The sequence below is a fragment of the Arachis stenosperma genome, chromosome 4 (assembly GCF_014773155.1).
Source record: "Arachis stenosperma cultivar V10309 chromosome 4, arast.V10309.gnm1.PFL2, whole genome shotgun sequence".
Classification (NCBI taxonomy): domain Eukaryota; kingdom Viridiplantae; phylum Streptophyta; class Magnoliopsida; order Fabales; family Fabaceae; genus Arachis; species Arachis stenosperma.
The window spans coordinates 119028246-119044224 of NC_080380.1; the positions used below are offsets into that span (position 1 = coordinate 119028246).

The 15979-nt window shown below is 38.4% G+C and overlaps 1 non-coding gene across 1 annotated transcript; it reads left to right on the forward strand.

Moving 5' to 3' along the window:
* Window positions 1-13568: 13568 nt before the first annotated feature.
* LOC130978073 (small nucleolar RNA R71) lies at window positions 13569-13673 on the forward strand. The gene has a single exon (XR_009085737.1). It is a non-coding gene; the product is annotated as a small nucleolar RNA R71 (small nucleolar RNA).
* Window positions 13674-15979: the final 2306 nt, after the last annotated feature.

Here is a 15979-nt window from a genome sequence, read left to right on the forward strand (position 1 = left end):
ACTATACTCCAGAATTTACCTACCAATACTCGAAAAATAGGTAAGTCAAGTTTGATGGAATATTTTTTGCAATTCATTATTGTTTGATAGTATATCCTTAACTGCTACATTATTATCTGACTCAGGTTGTATGACTGGTGATGGTTCCCAAGGTTTAATGAACCTTCAAGACTACATCACAAATGCTCCTAGTGAATGGATTTATTTTTTTGTGGTGCGTCGCAAACAATTTAGTCTTCTTTTCTTTTATATCCAATTTATGCTTGGCTTTCTTATTTTAAATTAAGACCAAGAAAAATGAGTTTAATATTTAAATGTTGTCATCAGGTAGGACAAATTTCCAATCAAGAGATGGAGGAGTATGTTGATGATTCCGTTAAAGGTAACATTAATTGTAACCTTGCTATTTTTATTTTAAAGAGTCACTCTTAATTCTCACATTTTATCTTACTAACACCAATGATACAATGAATTGGTAGTAACAAATATATTACAAGTATGCTAACAACATTATCCCCTTTTGTGAGACAACGTTATTATAAGTATTAATTTTGAAGAACATTGTGAATTGTGATCACTTCATTCTAATCACATGAAAACTGGAGGAATAATATATATATTTTTCATGATTGTAACACAAGTGTCTTGACTTTAGTCTACTGAGTAGGTTTCTTGTATTAACTTGTTAAGTTATAAAGATAGTTAAAATTCTCTATTTTACTTTTTTTTATTCTAAAATTTGTTACTTTTATTTGATAAATTGCAGTTTCGGAATATGACTTGGTTGCTGAACAGTGTGTTGCTCGTGTTATCAATGCGATGGAAGCTAAATTGGGTATTCTGTGAAACTAATATTTGCGTTTTGCAAAGTAAAGGATGCGTTACAAACTCCTATTCTGAATTACAAACCATTTACATTTTGTTAATAGATGCATAGTTGCATCGTAAAAATTTTAGCACCATGTGCGAATGTGATACTCTTGGACCATACTATTTCTCATGGAAATACTATGCTTGCTGGCATATCTTTTTTAGAAAATCCTTACCATTTGTTGGTTGGTACTCCAATTGGTATTCTTTGGCAATGAAACAATAAAATAATTCCAGAATCAATAATTAATACAGAGAGTTACGGTAATAATCAATAACATCAAATAAGAAGAATTAATAGAAATATGTGTGAATTATATGTACACTGAAGAGAAGATAATGATTTTCTTTTTGAGTAAAGGAGACTCCTAAAAAATATATGATATTTTCTGCATGCCTTTGGTGACTCTATTTTCTTGCTATATATGTCTCTCTCCACTAGGTGATTACATATCTAACTTTTGCTATTATCTCAAGCATTATTCTCTTTATATGTATTTTTTCACACTTCATAGTCCTTCATCCAAACTGGTTACCTCCTTTTCCTTTTATTCTTCTATTGTAGACTTGAATTACTCAGCCCAATCAACCCTTCATCATCCATAGTCTCCTCTATGGGGTCAGGATTGGTACTTGGGCTCGTACCAATCACTCCCACCGTAACATTGACCTTGTCCTCAAGATCTTTATTAGGATATAGCCTTTGAAGGCTTGAAGCTCATCCTAGCTAACCCAAATCACCTCTTCTTGGAGAGTACCTTGCAACTCCACTAAGACATGCACTTCTTTGGTATTATCATTGAGTCGTAGGATGCGACTATGGATAATCGTGGCGTGGTCTGAATGGGAGTGTCAGCAGAAGGTCATGAATAGTAATAACAGGGATATGTGCACCCTTAAACTCTTTCAGCAGGGACACATGGAAAATCGGGTGAATGGCACTTTCGATCCTTCTGGCAATTCGAGCTTATGTGCGACTATTTCATCCTTCTGCAGCACCTTAAAGAAACTATAATACCTCTTGCTTAGCTTCAAATTGGCACGAGCAAGCACAGAACCCTGCCTATATGGCTGAAGTTTCAGAAGAACCTAATCTCCCATCTCAAAAATATTTTCATGACGATGAGAGCCAACCTTTCTTTCTTGTGTTCTTACGCCCTCTACAACTTATACCCAAGCTCCCTAGCCAAAGCTTCCCGCACACGCAACAAATCATCAACATCTTGAATAAAAGATGTGTGGCCTATATATCCCATAATAGTGCGGGCAGCAATCCCATACAGAGCCTCAAGTGGAGACATTTCAATGGTAGAATGGAAAGAATTATTATAGCAATATTCAATCCAAGTGACGTATGCAGACCACTTATTTGGATAGGAATGTGTGAATATTCGCAAATATTGTTCTAGAGTCTTGTTAACAACCTCCGTCTGTCCATCTATTTATGAATGGTATGCTGTGCTGTACAACATCTTGGTACCACAATTCTGAAATAGATTCTTCCAAAAACGGCTCAAAAAGAGTAGATCGCGATCAGAAACTATGGTAGCAGGAAAGCCATGAAATTGGACCACTGTGTTGATGAACTTTTGAGCTATCACTTTCGCTATGAAACTGGTTTTCAAGGGAGCCGTGCAAACTGTATTAGTAAACCGATCATCTACTACGAGTAGTGCAGTGAAGCCAGATGAGTTTGGAAAATTGGTGATGAAGTCTATACTCAAATCATCCCAAGATCGTGCAGGTATGGAAAGTGGTTGGAGCAATCCTTAAGGTTTAACAGTGACATATTTGGTGCTCTGGCAGTTCACACAATGATCAATGAAGCATATCATGTCTTGACGCATACCCAGCTAGAAAAACAACTCTCCCAATGCTTTGAAAGTCTTTAAGATACCTCTGTGACCCGTAGTTACAGTATAATGAAAGTGATGGAGGAGGAGATCCCTTAAATTGGCAAATTCGGGTACCCAGATTTTTTCCTTATACAAGTGTAACCCGTCATAAAATTTGTAATCCGCAGCCAACTCCCCTTTTTGTAACCTTTCTCGCATTGTTAATAACTCTTCGGCTTTTTGATTAGCATGGAGAATCGCGAAAATAATGGATGATTGAACAACTGTGAAAGCTTGGAAGTAAAATTTCTCACCCTCTTATTGAAATTTTTTGGCCAAAATTCAATGTCAAAGTCATACCCAAGTAAGAAAGGTAGTGTTGCTGTTCTAGGGTTAGGATCACTTGTGTTAAGAGCTCCCGAAGTCCCTGGTGGTGAGTTTTAATAGTAATTTTTTGTTCCAAAAGGTAGTGCCACCATTTGGCCACTGCCTAAGTCAATGCATATAATTCCCTTATATAAGATGAGGAATGTGCTAACCAAATCCAAGCTTCTTAATAAAATAAGCCACATGATGACTCTCCTACGACAAAACTACTCTGACACCTATACTAGATTCATCTGTCTCAACCACAAATGGCTTTGAAAAATCCGGCAGTACAAGAATGGGTGTCTGGGTCATAAGTTTCTTTAATTGGACAAAGGCTTGGTCTGCTTCCAATGTCCAGTGAAAATCATTCTTCTTCAACAACTCGGTCAAGGGAAAAGCCAGCTGAGCATAATTCGCCACAAATTTCTAGTAGTAACCAGTTATCCCGAGGAATCCCCGAAGTTGTTTTTACTATTTTGGAAACCGGCCACGCAAGACTTGATTCTATCTTTGTGGGGTCAACCTGAACTCCAGCCTGTTATAACATGCTCCAAGTACTCAACTTGTTGCTGGAAGAATAAGCACTTGGATCTTTTTGCAAAAAAATTGATTACCACGCAAAACTTGCAATGCTTGACTCAAGTGCATCATGTGCTCCTCCTTTGATCTACTGTATACCAGGATATCATAAAAAATACCACAATAAAGCACTTCAAGTAAGGATAAAAATTTTGATTCATCGTCGCTTGGAAGGTGGAAGGAGAATTTATGAGCCCAAACGACATCACGACGAATTCATAGTGATTAATATGTGTCCGAAAATCTGTCTTCTTTATGTCTTCCTCCGCATTCTTATTTGATGGTAACCACACTTCATATCTATTTTAGAAAAATAAATAGTCCCATGCAATTCATCCAATATTTCATCTATGGTTGGTATTGGAAATTTATCTTTTACCATTATAATGTTCAAAGCTTGGTAGTCAACGCAAAATCTCTAGCTTCCTTCCTTCTTTTTCACTAGGCACTCTGGCTATCCCTAATGACCCCTGCTTATAGCATCTCATCAACAAGTATTTCTATCTCTACTTTCTGAAAGTGGGGATATCTATACAGTTAATACTCATTGGCGCATTCCCAGGTACTAAATGAATAGAGTGATCCATCATACTCGGCGATGGCAACTGTATTGTCTCCTCAAAGACCCTTGAGAAATTTTTGAGTATCTGATGAACTTCATCATCATCAGTCATAAGCTCCTCTTTATTCTTTCCAGAATCAACAACCTCTAAGTGGAATAGTGACGTAATAGCTTTACTCTCCTGTAATTTCCTCAGTTATCTACAGTTGAGGCTACTTTCCTTTAACATCCTCTCACCTTTGAAAATCACCCAATTGCCAGAGACCTTAAATTTCATTGACGAATGAATTTCTGCGAGTAAAGAATTTTATAAAAATAATCGCGTTGTAAGTATAGTTTCCAAACCAGCAAAGAATTCATTTGTACAAAAGTTTTGCTAATTGTCACAAATAACAAACCCCTAAATAAATTGATAACCGAAGTATTTAAACCTCGGGTCGTCTCTCAAGGAATTGCAGGGAGGTATGATTTATTATTGGTTATGGAAAAATATATTTTTGGGGTTTTTTTTGTATAAGATAAAAAGCAACAATAGTAAATGGCAACGGAAACAAACTAACTATAAAAACTCTTGGCAAGGTATGAGAACTGAAAATTCCATCCCAGTTACCCTTATCAGGTGTGATGAGAATTGTTTATTGCTCCCACTTAGTTAACCCTTACTAAATAAAGGAAAGTCAAGTGGACCAATCAACTTGATTCCTCAAGACCTAGTCAACTTCTATGGAAAGACTAGCTTTAGATGGATCCAAATCAATCAGCAAATTTCAATTTTCAATCAACAGTTGAGTTTGATAACTCAAGTGTCACGAATTACTCAACCAAAGCCAAAAGGGAAAAAATATAAATTATTTATATCATAAATAAAAGAAAGCAATCATAAATCTAAAATACCTCAAATTGCATTAAATAAAATATTCAAATCTAACATGAAGAGTTCTGGTGGACGAAATTGTGATCCATATTCTTTTGTATTTGTATGAAATCATTATTGTGGCACCAGTTGAATTCACAACTCCGTTCAACTAACCAGCAAGTATACTGGGTCGTCCAAGTAATAAACCTTACGCGAGTAAGGGTCGATCCCACAGAGATTGTTGGTATGAAGCAAGCTATGATCACCTTGTAAATCTCAGTTAGGCAGATTAAATTGGTTTATGGTTTCGAAAATAGAAATAAGAAAATAGAAGAAATAATAAAAGGGATAGAATACTTATACAGATTCATTGGTGGGAATTTCAGATAAGCGAATGGAGATACTGTATGGCTCAAGAACGCCTACTTTCCTACTGCTTCGACTCAATCCTTCTTACTCCTTTCCATGGCAAGCTGTGTATAGGGGTTCACCGTTCGACGATGGCTACTTTTAATCCTCTCGGGAAAATGGTCCTCTGCGGCTGTCACTCGCATGGCTAATCGTCTGGAGGCATCACACTAGCCGAAGGCTACATCCCATCCTCGCAGTGAAAACTACGCTCACGCGCTCTGTCACAGCACGGCTAATCACTGGTTGGTTCCCGCTCCTACTGGAATAGAATCCCTTGATTCTTTTGCGTCTGTCACTAACGCCCAGCACTTGCAAGTTTGAAGCACGTCACAGTCATTCATTACCAGAATCCTACTCGGAATACCACAGACAAGGTGAGACTTTCCGGATCCTCATGAATGCCGCCATCTATCTAGCTTATACCATGAAGATTCTGTTGGGGAATCTAAGAGATACACATTCAAGCTCGGTTGCATGTAGAACGAAGGTGGTTGTCAATCACGCGCGTTCATAGGTGAGAATGATGATGAGCGTCACATAATCATCACATTCATCATGTTCTTGGGTGCGAATGAATATCTTGGAATAAGAACAAGTTGAATTGAATGGAAGAAAATAGAATTGCATTAATACTTGAGGTGCAGCAGAGCTCCACACCCTTAATCTATGGTGTGCAGAAACTCCACCGTTGAAAATACATAAGTAAAAGGTTCAGGCATGGCCGAATGGCCAGCCCCCCTGAGTCTAAGAACTATGCGTCCCAAGATGTTCTTCAGATCTAAAGTGATCAAAAGATGTCTAACACAATAGTTAAATGTTCTATTTATAATAAACTAGCTCCTAGGGTTTACATGAGTAAGTAATTGATGCATAAATCCACTTCCGGGGCCCACTTGGTGTATGCTTGGGCTGAGCTTGATCAATCCACGAGCTGAGGCTTCTCTTGGAGTTGAACTCCGAGTTATGACGTGTTTTGGGCGTTCAACTCCGGATCATGACGTTTTTCTGGCGTTTAACTCCAGACAGCAGCATGTACTTGGCGTTCAACGCCAAGTTACGTCGTCAATTTCCGAATAAAGTATGAACTATTATATATTGCTGGAAAGACCTGGATGTCTACTTTCCAACGCCGTTGAGAACACGCCATTTGGAGTTCTGTAGCTCCAGAAAATCCATTTTGAGTGCAGGGAGGTCAGATTCCAACAGCATCAGCAGTCCTTTTGTCAGCCTTTTTCAGAGTTTTGCTCAAATCCCTCAATTTCAGCCAGAAATTACCTGAAATCACAGAAAAACACACAAACTCATAGTAAAGTCCAGAAATGTGAATTTAACATAAAAACTAATGAAAACATCCCTAAAAGTAGCTTGAACTTACTAAAAACTACCTAAAAACAATGCCAAAAAGCGTATAAATTATCCGCTCATCACAACACCAAACTTAAATTGTTGCTTGTCCCCAAGCAACTGAAAATCAAATAGGATAAAAAGAAGAGAATATACTATAAATTTCAGAATATCAATGAATATTAATTATAATTAGATGAGCGGGACTTGTAGCTTTTTGTTTCTGAACAGTTTTGGCATCTCACTTTTTCCTTTGAAGTTTAGAATGATTGGCTTCTCTAGGAACTTAGAATTTCGGATGATGTTATTGACTTTCCTAGTTAAGCATGTTGATTCTTGAACACAGCTACTTATGAGTCTTGGCTGTGGCCCTAAGCACTTTGTTTTCCAGTATTACCACCGGATACATAAATGCCACAGACACATGACTGGGTGAACCTTTTCAGATTGTGACTCAGCTTTGCTAGAGTCCCCAGTTAGTGGTGTCCAGAGCTCTTAAGCACACTCTTTTGCTTTGGATCACGACTTTAACCACTCAGTCTCAAGCTTTTCACTTGGACCTTCATGACACAAGCACATGGTTAGGGACAGCTTGATTTAGCCGCTTAGGCCTGGATTTAATTTCCTTGGGCCCTCCTATCCATTGATGCTCAAAGCCTTGGATCCTTTTTACCCTTGCCTTTTGGTTTTAAGGGCTATTGGCTTTTTCTACTGCTCCTTCTTCTTTTTTTTTTTTCGCAAGCTTTCTTTTTCACTGCTTTTTCTTGCTTCAGGAATCAATTTCATGATTTTTCAGATCATCAATAACATTTCTCCTTGTTCATCATTCTTTCAAGAGCCAACAACTTTAACATTCATAAACAACAAGATCAAAAGACATATGCACTGTTCAAGCATTCATTTAGAAAACAAAAAGTGTTGTCACCACATCAATATAATTAAATTAAATTCAAGGATAAATTCGAAATTCATGTACTTCTAGTTCTTTTGAATTAAAACATTTTTCATTTAAGAGAGGTGAAGGATTAATGGATTTTATTCATAGCTTTAAGGCATGGTTACATACTAATGATCATGAAATAAAGACACAAAACATAGATAAACACAATATTAAAAACCGAAAGCAGAAAGAAATAAGAACAAGGAATGAGTCCACCTCTAGTGGCGTCTTCTTCTTGAAGGTCCAACAATGTCCTTAAGCTCTTCTATGTCCCTTCCTTGCCTTTGTTGCTCCTCCCTCATTGCTCTTTGGTCTTCTCTTATTTCTTGGAGAATGATGGAGTGCTCATGATGTTCCACCCTTAATTATTCCACATTGTGGTTTAAATCTTCTAAGGAGGTGTTGAGTTGCTCCCAATAGTTGTTGGGAGGAAAGTGCATCCCTTGAGGCATCTCAAGGATTTCTTGATGATGAGCTTCCTCATGCATCTCTTGAGAACCGTGAGGGGCTTCTCTTGCTTGCTCCATCCTCTTCTTGGTGATGGGCTTATCCTCTTCAATGAGGATGTCTCCTTCTATGATAACTCCAGCTGAGTAACACAGATGGCAAATAAGGTGAGGAAAAGCTAGCCGTGCCATAGGTGAGGATGATGAGCGGATAATTTGTATGCTTTTTGGCATTGTTTTTAGTATGTTTTTAGTAGTTTTAGTTGAGTTCTTAGTATATTTTTATTAGTTTTTAGTTAAAATTCACTTTTCTGGACTTTACTATGAGTTTGTGTGTTTTTCTGTGATTTCAGGTATTTTCTGGCTGAAATTGAGGGACCTGAGCAAAAATCTGATCCAGAGACTGAAAAGGACTGCAGATGCTGTTGGATTCTGACCTCCCTGCACTCGAAGTGGATTTTCTGGAGCTACAGAAGCCCAATTGGCGCGCTCTCAACGGCGTTGGAAAGTAGACATCCTGGGCTTTCCAGCAATATATGATAGTCCATACTTTGCCCAAGATTTGATGGCCCAAACCGGCGTTCAAAGTCACCTACAGAGATTCCAGCGTTAAACGCCGGAACTGGCACCTAAATGGGAGTTAAACGCCCAAACTGGCACCAAAGCTGGCGTTTAACTCCAAGACAAGTCTCTACACGAAAATGCTTCATTGCTCAGCCCAAGCACACACCAAGTGGGCCCGGAAGTGGATTTTTATGTCATTTACTCATCTTTGTACACCTTAGGCTACTAGTTTTCTATAAGTAGGACCTTTTACTATTGTATAAAAAAAATCTTTGGATTAGTTTTCGATCCTTTGATCATCTTTGGACATCTAGTTCTTAGATCATTGGGAGGCTGGCCATTCGACCATGCCTAGACCTTGTTCTTATGTATTTTCAACGGTGGAGTTTCTACACACCATAGATTAAGGTGTGAAGCTCTGCTGTACCTCGAGTATTAATGCAATTACTATTGTTCTTCTATTCAATTCCGCTTGTTCTTTTACCAAGATATCACTTGTTCTTCAACTTGATGAAGGTGATGATTGACACTCATCATCATTCTCACCTATGAACAAGGTGACTGACAACCATTCTTGTTCTACAAGCATTCGAGGCTTGGTGAATATCTCTTGGATTTCGGATTGCATGATGCATGGTTGATCGCCTGACAACCGAGTGCTCGCCTGACAAACGAGCCAGCCATTCCGTGAGATCAGAGTCTTCGTGGTATAGGCAAGAACTGATGGCGGCATTCAAGAGAATCCGGAAGGTCTAACCTTGTCTGTGGTATTCTGAGTAGGATTCAATGATTGAATGACTGTGACGTGCTTCAAACCTGTAACCTGCTGGGCGTTGGTGACAGACGCAAAAGAATCACTGGATTCTATTCCAGTAGGGGAGGGAACCACACCGGTGATTGGCAGTACTGTGACAGAGTGCGTGCATTAGCTTTCACTGTGAGGATGGGAGGTAGCCATTGACAACGGTGAAACCCTACACAAGCTTGCCATGGAAAGGAGTAAGAAGGATTGGATGAAGATAGTAGGAAAGCAGAGAGACGGAAGGGAAGGCATCTTCATACGCTTGTCTGAAGCTCTTACACCAATGATATACATAAGTATCCCTATCTTTATCTTTTATGTTATTTTCGTTCATCACCATTATACATTTGAGTCTGCCTGACTGAGATTTACAAGATGACCATAGCTTGCTTCATACCACCAATCTCCGTGGGATCGACCCTTACTCGCGTAAGGTTTATTACTTGGACGACCCAGTGCACTTGCTGGTTAGTTGTGCGAAGTTGTGTTTATGCCATGGTATTGAGCACCAAGTCTTTGGAGCCATTACTAGGGATTGTTTGTGTTTTGAAAAGTATTGATCACAATTTCGTGCACCAGAGGACTTGTCGGCTATTTTGTAGATTTCATTGGAGATGACCTCATGAACTTCTACTTCCTCTCCAATCATGATGGCATGAATCATGATGGCCCGATCCACAGTAACTTCAGATCGGTTGCTAATAGGAATGATGGAGCGTTGAATGAACTCCAACCATCCTCTAGCCACAGGCTTGAGGTCCAGCCTTCTTAGTTGGACTGGCTTGCCTTTGGAGTCTCTCTTCCACTGAGCTCCTTCCACACAAATGTCCATAAGGACTTGGTCCAACCTTTGATCAAATTTGACCCTTCTAGTGTAGGGGCGTTCATCACCTTGCATCATGGGCAAGTGAAACGCCAACCTCACATTTTCCGGACTAAAATCCAAGTATTTCCCCCGAACCATTGTGAGATAATTCTTTGGACTCGGGTTTATACCTTGATCATGGTTTCTAGTGATCCATGCATTGGTATAGAACTCTTGAACCATTAAGATTCCGACTTGTTGCATGGGGTTGGTTAAGACTTCCCAACCTCTTCTTTGGACTTCATGTCGGATCTCCGGATACTCATTTTTCTTGAGCTTGAAAGGGACCTCGGGGATCACCTTCTTCTTTACCACAACATCATAGAAGTGGTCTTGATGGCTCTTGGAGATGAATCTTTCCATCTCCCATAACTCGGAGGTGGAAGCTTTTGTCTTCCCTTTTCCTTTTCTAGAGGATACTCCGGCCTTAGGTGCCATTAATGGTAATGAAAAAAAAAAGCTTATGCTTTTACCACACCAAACTTAAAATATTTCTCGCCCTCGAGCAATAAAAGAAAGAAGAGAAGGAGAAGAAGAAGAGAAGATGGTAGAGAGGGAGAGGTGAAGGTGCGGCCAAGTGAAGAAGAAGGGGTTGTGTTGTGTGAAAAATGAAGTAGAATGGAAGGGTTTTTATAGGGAGAGGGGGGGTTTGGTTTCGGCCATTTTGGGTGGGAATGGGTGGGAAAATGGTTTTGAATTTTTGAAGGTAGGTGGGGTTTATGGGGAAGAGTGGATGGATGTGAGTGGTGAATGGGGTAATTGGGAAGAGGAATTGAGGTGATTGGTGAAGAGTGTTGGGAAGTGTGGCATGGGGAATAGGAGAGTGTGATTAGGATTAAAAGGTAAGGTGGGAATATGTTAGGTGGGGATCCTGTGGGGTCCACAGATCCTGAGGTGATCCTGTGGGGTCCACAGATCCTGAGGTGTCAAGGAATTCCATCCCTGCACCAAATAGGCATGTAAAATGCCTTGGTACACCATTCTGGCGTTTAAACGCCCATTGGTGCACGTTCTGGGCGTTCAACGCCCATGTAAAGCATGTTTCTGGCGTTGAACGCTAGTTTCATGCTTGTTACTGGCGTTCAGCGCCAGCTTTCCTTCTCTAGGCACATTCCTGGCGTTCAGCGCCAGGATGTTGCTTGTTTCTGGCGTTCAGCGCCAGAATGGTGCTCTGTTCTGGCGTTGAACGCCGGCCAGATGCACCTTACTGGCGTTGAACGCCAGCCTGTGCGTCCTCTAGGGTGAAAATTTTTTTCTTCTGCTGTTTTTGATTCTATTTTTAATTTTTTTGATTTTTTCGTGACTCCTCATAATCATGTACCTAATAAAACATAAAATAACAATAAAATAAAAATTAGATAAATAAAATTGGGTTGCCTCCCAACAAGCGCTTCTTTAATGTCAATAGCTTGACAGTGGCTCTCATGGAGCCACAAGGTGATCAGGTCAATGTTGTATAGTTGTCCACACCAAACTTAGAGTTTGGATATAGGATTTTAACACCAAACTTAGAGTTTGGTTGTGGCCTCCCAACACCAAACTTAGAGTTTGACTGTGGGGGCTCTTCTTGACTCTGAATTGAGAGAAGCTCTTCATGCTTACTCTCTTTTGTCACAGAGGGATGGCCATGTGCCTTAAACACAAGGTATTCCCTATTCAATTGAAGGACTAACTCTCCTCTGTTGACATCTATCACAGCTTCTGCTGTGGCTAGGAAAGGTCTTCCTAGGATAATGCATTCATCATCTTCCTTCCTAGTGTCTAGGATTATGAAATCAGCAGGGATGTAAAGGCCTTCAACCTTTACTAGCATGTCCTCTACTAACCCATAAGCTTGTCTCAATGACTTGTCTGCCAATTGTAATGAGAACAAGGCAGGCTGTACCTCAATGATCCCCAGCTTCTCCATTACAGAGAGTGGCATAAGATTTATTCCTGACCCCAGATCACACAGAGCTTTTGCAAAGTTCATGGTGCCTATGGTGCAAGGTATTAAGAACTTGCCAGGATATTGTTTCTTTTGAGGTAGAGTTTTCTGAATCCAAGTATCTAGTTCACTAATGAGCAAGGGGGGTTCACTTTCCCAAGTCTCATTACCAAACAACTTGGCATTCAGCTTCATGATAGCTCCTAAGTATTGAGCAACTTGCTCTCCAGTCACATCTTCATCCTCTTCAGAGGAAGAATAGTCTTCAGAGCTCATGAATGGCAGAAGGAGATTCAATGGAATCTCTATGGTCTCTATATGAGCCTCAGGTTCCTTTGGATCCTTAATAGGAAACTCCTTCTTGCTTGAGGGACGTCCCAGGAGGTCTTCCTCACTAGGATTTTTGTCCTCCTCCTCCCTTGTGCATTCGGCCATGTTGATCACATCAATGGCCTTGCACTCTCCTTTTGGATTCTCTTCTGTATTACTTGGGAGAATACTGGGAGGAGTTTCAGTGACTTTCTTACTCAGCTGGCCCACTTGTGCCTCCAAATTTCTAATGGAGGATCTTGTTTCATTCATAAAACTGAAAGTGGCCTTTGACAGATCAGAGACTATATTGGCTAAATTAGAAGTGTTTTGTTCAGAATTCTCTGTCTGTTGCTGAGAAGATGATGGATATGGCTTACTATTACTCAGCCTATTGCGTCCACCATTGTTAAAACCTTGTTGAGGTTTTTGTTGATCCTTCCAGGAGAAATTTGGATGATTTCTCCATGATGAATTATAGGTGTTTCCATAAGGTTCACCCATGTAATTAACCTCTGCCATGGTAGGGTTCTCAGGATCATAGGCTTCTTCAGAAGCTGCCTCTCTAGTACTGTTGGATGCATGTTGCCATCCATTCAGATTTTGAGAGATCATGTTGACCTGTTGAGTTAACACTTTGTTCTGTGCCAGTATGGCATTCAGAGCATCAATTTCAAGAACTCCTTTCTTTTGAGGTACCCCATTATTCACGGAATTCCTCTCAGAAGTGTACATGAACTGGTTGTTTGCAACCATGTCAATGAGTTCTTGAGCCTCTTCAGGCGTTTTCTTTAGGTGAATAGATCCACCTGCAGAGTGGTCCAATGACATTTTCAAAAATTCAGAGAGACCATAATAGAATATATCTAATATGGTCCATTCTGAGAACATGTCAGATGGACATCTTTTGGTCAGCTGCTTGTATCTTTCCCAAGCTTCATAGAGGGATTCACCATCTTTTTGTTTGAAGGTTTGAACATCCACTTCTCAGCTTGCTCAGCTTTTGAGGAGGAAAGAATTTATCCAAGAAGGCAGTGACCAGCTTATCCCAGGAGTCCAGGCTATCCTTGGGTTGTGAATCCAACCATATTCTAGCTCTGTCTCTTACAGCAAAAGGGAAAAGCATGAGTCTGTAGACTTCAGGATCAACTCCATTCGTCTTTACAGTCTCACAGATCTGCAAGAACTCAGTTAAGAACTGATAGGGATCTTCAGATGGAAGTCCATAAAACTTGCAGTTTTGTTGCATTAAAGCAACTAGCTGAGGTTTCAGCTCAAAGTTGTTGGCTCCAATGGCAGGAATGGAGATGCTTCTTCCATCAAACTTGGACGTTGGCTTTGTGAAGTCACCAAGCATTCTCCTTGCATTGTTATTATTTTCGGCTGCCATCTCCTTCTCTTGTTCTAATGTTTCTGAAAGGTTACCTTTAGAATAATTTAATTTAGCTTCTCTTAATTTTCTCTTAAGAGTCGTTTCAGGTTCTGGATCAATTTTAACAAGAGTGCCTTTATCCTTGTTCCTGCTCATATGAAAGAGAAGAAAACAAGAAAAGAAGAGGAATCCTCTATGTCACAGTATAGAGATTCCTTTATGTTAGTAGAAGAAGAAAGGGGTAGAAGAATGAAGAAGGAGATTCGGATTTTTTGGATGAAGAGAGGTGAAGAGAAGTGTTAGTAATTAAATAATTAAATAGAAGAAGAAAAGAGAAAGGAAATTTCGAAAATAATTTTGAAAAATGGGTTAGTAATTTTCGAAAATTAAAGATAAAACATAATTGAAATTAAAATTGAAAACAATTAATTAATTAAAAATAATTTTTGAAAAAGGGGTGAGATATTTTCGAAAATTAGAGAGGAAAAAGTAGTTAGGTGGTTTTGAAAAAGATAAGAAACAAACAACAAGTTAGTTAGTTGATTGAAAAAGATTTGAAATCAAATTTGAAAAAGATAAGAAGATAATAAGTTAGATAAGATATTTTGAAATCAAATTTTGAAAAAGATAAAATTTTTGAAAAAGATAAGATAAAAGATAAAAAGATTTAATTCAAAAATTTTGAAATTATTTACTTCACTAACAAGAAACTACAAGATAAGATTCTAGAACTTAAAGATTGAACCTTTCTTAACAAGAAAGTAACAAACTTCAAATTTTTGAACCAATCACATTAATTATTAGTGAATTTTCGAAAATTAGATGTAAAGATAAGAAAAAGATTTTGAAAATATTTTGAAAAAGATTTTTGAAATTTTCGAAAAATAGAAAAAAATGAAAAAGATATGATTTTTGAAAAAGATTTTGAAAAGATAAGATTTTTAAAATTTGAAATTTTGACTTGACTTGTAAGAAACAACTAATTTTGAAAATTTTTTGACCAAGTCAACCCAAAATTTCGAAAATTTGGAGGGAAATAAGGAAAAGATATATATTTTTTTATTTTTGAATTTTTAATTATGAGAGAGAAAAACAACAAAAATACTCAATGCATGAAATTTTTAGATCAAAACAATGAATGCATGCAAGAATGCTATGAATGTCAAGATGAACACCAAGAACACTTTGAAGATCATGATGAACATCAAGAACATATTTTTGAAAAATTTTTAATGCAAAGAAAACATGCAAGACACCAAACTTAGAAATCTTTAATGCATGGAAAATATGAATGCAAAGATGCACATGAAAAACAAGAAAAGACATAAGACAAGAAAATATCAAGATCAAACAAGAAGACTTACCAAGAACAACTTGAAGATCATGAAGAACACTATGAATGCATGGGATTTTCGAAAAATGCAAGAAAAATTTTTAAAAGCATGCAATTAACACCAAACTTAAAAATTGACTCAAGACTCAAACAAGAAACACAAAATATTTTTGGTTTTTATGATTTTATGATTTTTTTGAATTTTTATTAATTTTTTTTCGAAAATATAGTTTGGAAAAACGAAAAATAAAAAGAAAAATTTTGAAAAAGATTTTTGAAAAGAAAATTACCTAATCTGAGCAACAAGATGAACCGTCAGTTGTCCATACTCGAACAATCCCCAACAACGGCGCCAAAAACTTGGTGTTGTTGCCGGATCAGAAAAACTTGGCGCTGTAGTTGCACGTAATTGTAATTTAAACAATTCCCGACAACGGCGCCAAAAACTTGGTGGACGAAATTGTGATCCATATTCTTTTGTATTTGTATGAAATCATTATTGTGGCACCAGTTGAATTCACAACTCCGTTCAACTAACCAGCAAGTGTACTGGGTCGTCCAAGTAATAAACCTTACGCGAGTAAGGGTCGATCCC